Source organism: Rhincodon typus, chromosome 8 (assembly GCF_021869965.1).
Source record: "Rhincodon typus isolate 14 chromosome 8, sRhiTyp1.1, whole genome shotgun sequence".
In the NCBI taxonomy this organism is placed as follows: domain Eukaryota; kingdom Metazoa; phylum Chordata; class Chondrichthyes; order Orectolobiformes; family Rhincodontidae; genus Rhincodon; species Rhincodon typus.
Window position 1 is genome coordinate 42,206,085 of NC_063339.1, and position 4,481 is coordinate 42,210,565.

The following is a 4,481-nucleotide window of genomic DNA, read 5'->3' on the forward strand; positions in this document are numbered from 1 at the left end:
AAAAGAAATCTGAAGTTTAAGGTGTTGATGACCATACTATATTTGTTTACTTTTTTTTAAGCTCATTCAAGATTGAAGTTAGATTTCACAATAATATAAATGACATTGAAAGCCAAATGGAGAAAATTATTGAATTAAATTGGAAGAACAGGGCAAGGGGATATTTTCTTCTTTCATGGCACGTGAACATTACTGCCAATGCCAATAATTGTTGCCCATCCTTAATTTGCCCTGAGAGCATGGTGTTGAGCTTCCTCCAACCATTCCAGTTCATTTGTTGTACACCCACAGTGGTACTAATTAGGGTATTTCAAAAATTTGCCTCAAACTATTTAGTAATGATGTTAATAGGTTTTGTGAACAGTCGTCAATACATTGTAAAAAAAAATGTACAGTTTATAACTTCGTATTTCATTACAGTTTCTTTAATTTGGAATAAAATGGAGGAATGAAGCGCGTATGTGATCATAAAACATAGAACAGAACAACACAGGAACAATCCTGAATCTCTGTCTATGCTGACCATGATTCCATTCTAAACTAATGCTATCTGCCTGCACGTGATCTATATCCCTCTATTCCCACCTGTTCATGTGTCAAAGTTCCTCTTAAATGTTGCTCTTATATCTGCTTCTACCACCTCTCCTTGCAGTGGAAAAACAAAATTGCCTGTCACAACTCCTTTAAACATCCCCCTCTCACCTTGAACCTATGCCCCCTAGTATTTGACATTACCACCCTGGGAAAAATGATTCAGATTATCCACCCTATCCATGCCTCTTTTACACTTCTTTCAGGTTCACCCCTAGCTCTGACACTCTAGTGAAAACAATCCAAATTTGTCCAACCTCTCCATATAGCTAAAGCACTCTGATTCAGGCAACATCCTGGTGAACCTCTTCTGCGCGCTCTCCAAAGCCTCCACATCCTTCCATAATGTGGTGACCAGAAATACTCTGAATGTGGCCTAACTAATGTTTCAAATAGCTGTAACATTGACTTGTCAACTTTCATACTAAATACCCTGATTGATGAAGACAAGCATGCCACCTTTTACTACCTCATCCTCTTTCAGGGAGCTATGCACCCCACGATCCCACTGTTTATCAATGCTCCTAAGATATTGCCATTAGCTATATAATGTATTTGACCTCCCGAAATGTATCACCACGCAGTTGTCCAGATTAAACTCCATCTGCAATTTCTCTACCTAACTTTTCAACTGATCTATATCCTGCTGTACCCTATGACGACCTTCTTCACTATCCATGACTGCCATCAATTTTTGAGTCGTCTGCAAACTCAATCAGACCTCGTACATTTATATGTAAAAAACAAAACAACAGAATTCTCGGCACTAATACTTAGGGAGCATGACTAGTGATAAACCCCCAGAAAAGCACCCCTCCATAACTAACTTCTGTATTCTATGACAAAACTAATTTTGAATCCAACTGACCAAGTCACTGTGGATCCCATGTGACTTCATCTTCTGGACCAGCCTATCATGAAAGACCTTGTGAAATGCTTTTGTAAAGTCTCTGTCCATTGCCCTACCCTCAATACCTTCATCGCTTCCTCAAAAAACTCAAATCAAATTTGAGACAAGACTTCCTCCACATTAATCCATTCTTCTCCAAATGCAAGTTAATCTTGTCCATAGGCATCTTTTCCACCATTTTCCCTACCAATGATTTAAGGCTCTACCAGCCTGTAATTTCCTGGATTATCCCTGTTGCCTTTCTTAAACAGAGGAACAGATTTGGCTATTATTCAGTCTTCTGGGACTTTTCCTGTGGCTAAAGAGAATGCAAAGATCTCTGTCAAGACTCCCAACCATCTCCCCTTTGCCTTTCTTAGTATCCTGGGAAAGATTCCATCAGGCCCAGGGGACTGTATCTTAATGTTTTCAAGGCACCCAACACCACCACCACCTTAAAATCGATAACCCCCAGAATATTGGTATATCCCTGCCTCTCTGTTTCTAATCTTGCCATCATCTATGTCCTTCTCTTTGGTGAATTCGATATGGAAATATTTGTTAAAGACCTCACCCATTTCCTGTGGTCCACGCATAAATTCCCCCCTTGCTCCTAATACATGTGTAAAATGCCTTGAGATTCCTGTAATTCCTATTAGTCAAGGATATTTCGTGGCCCTTTTAGTCCTTCTAATTGCTTGAGTTCTTTACTGCTTCCTTTATATTCCTCAAGGGCATTGTCTGATTTCAGTTTACTAAACCTTTATGTATGCTTTCTTTTTCTTTTTGACTAATTATCTCTTGTCGTCCAGAGTTCCCAAATCTTACCATGTTTATCTTTCATCCTCACTCTGAACTCTCATCAGCTGGCCTTTAAAAGACTCCCACATTGTCAGGTTTGAATTTACCCTGAAACAGCTGCCCCAGTCTAATTTCTCCAGTTCCTGCCTAATAGTTTTATAATTAGCCTTTTCCCAGTTTAGCACATTCGCGCGAGGGCTGGTCTTAACCTTATCCCTAACTACTTTAAAACTTATGAAATTATGATCACTGATCTCAAAATGCTCCCCCACTGAAACTTCGATCACCTGGCCAGGCTCATTCCTCAATACAAGGTCAAGTATGGCCCTTTCCCTAGTTGAACTGTCTACTTGTTGTTCCAAGAAGTACTTTTGGATGCATCTAACAACTTCTGCTTCATCTAAGGCTGCTGGAACTAAGGGAGTCAAAGTAAGGGAAATTAAAATCACTCACTGCAACAACCCTGTTTTTACATTTTTCTGTGATTTGCCCACATATCTGTTCCTGTATGGCCTGCTAACTATTGGTTGGCGTATAGTATAATCCCATCATAGTGATTGCACCTTTCTTATTCCTGAGTTCTATCCATTTGGCCTTGCTGATGAGCCCTCCAAGATGTCCTCTTAGTGCAACTGTGTCCTCAATACATCTCCCCTATTCCTTTTCATCTCTCTGTATTTGCCTGAAACATTTAAACCCAGGAACATTGACTTGCCAGTTCTGCCTTTCTCTCAACCAAATTTTTGTAATGATTACAACATCGTAATTCCATGTACTAATCCAGGCTGTAAACTCAGCTGTATTACCTGTTATGCTCGTTGCACTAAAATAAACAGAGCAGACTGCCAGTCCCATGATGCTCATTAGCCTGGCCCTGCCTGTTCTTTCCTTTCTTCTCAATCACTCAACATGTTGACGTAATACTGTGGTCAACTCCCATCCCAGCCACCCACCCCCCGCCGCCACACAAGTTTATCCCTCCCGAGATCAGTATTGCATTCTCCTGACAACAACAGTAGTGTGATTGTTAAAGACTAAAGGGTAGCCCACGTTTACTTGCTGGGAATAATGTGCAAGATGTTCACATGATTGTGGAATAGTCAGGTTGTAAACTTTTAAACTGTCTGTTTATTTGCAAGGTATGTTCTGCGTTTAGAGTGTAAACAGAGCTAGTCAACATCTCTACCTCGACAGAAGTACAAATGATTCACACAACCATAGCGATTGACTTTGTGAGGAAAAGAATGCATGGGAAGCCACTAAGATTAGATTGCAAGATCCTATTAGAAAGCATCACTGAACCTCTCCAACAAATTAAGAAATGAGATATAAAGGTGACACGTTCACCATGCAAAACTGCAGGTGCGAGCTTGCACTCTGGTTGAAGAAAATAGTTCATGTGGATTTAACCGAAACAGGAAGATTCACTTTGTTTTGGCTGGAGGGAGGAATCCAGGGCAACCCACATTTTAAAAGCCAGTTTGGAAATTAATTGTGATCCTGATGGGTAAGGAAAAGAGGAAGGCAAAGCCTCAAGCTTTGGACTAGTTCTGGGAGAATAAAATGTCTACTTAAAGAACAATTTAAAGTATAATCTTCAAAGAACATGTTCAGTTTATATCTTAAACAGGGAATTTTTTTTAAATAAGTTGCCTACCAAAATATTGTTTAATCATCTCTTTGTTACAGTAAAGTCTTAAAACTTAAAAGGGAATCTAAGGGATTCAATTTTTAAAAAAATGTTATTCATGTCTGTGAATCATAACATGGATTAAAATTTTGGGAGGAGCAATGGAGATGAAAACCCTTTTCACTTATTTTAAGAACTACTTGTTACTGCAGTAGATGATTTTAGAATCTTTCTGGGTGAATGAATTAAGTTGGGTCAAATCGCCTCACTCATTCTAATGATGTAATTGTGAGTGCAGTGAACCAGATTACAGTGATTCAAGAAGGCCATTCGCCACCACCTTCTCGAGCAAGTAGGGATAGGCAATAGATGCTGGCCCAGCCAATGATACCTACATCCCATAAGTGAATTGAAGAGAATTGAACATTTCTGGTTAGTTATAATATAAGTTGTGGAAAGTGTTGTCAAATTGTAGAAGCTCCTGTCCTTGTCCTGGTGTGAGACTAGGCAGTTTCCTTCTTGCTTGCTACTTCCACTGGAATAGTAGACAAGTAGTGTAGAAGAACCAGA

The 4,481-nt window shown here is 39.5% G+C and overlaps 1 protein-coding gene across 2 annotated transcripts in view; it reads right to left on the bottom strand.

Annotated features, from left to right (window-relative positions):
* Positions 1–4,481, bottom strand: part of gnpnat1 (glucosamine-phosphate N-acetyltransferase 1) — a 190,989-nt gene that overhangs the window by 84,436 nt on the left and 102,072 nt on the right. The window lies entirely within an intron of this gene.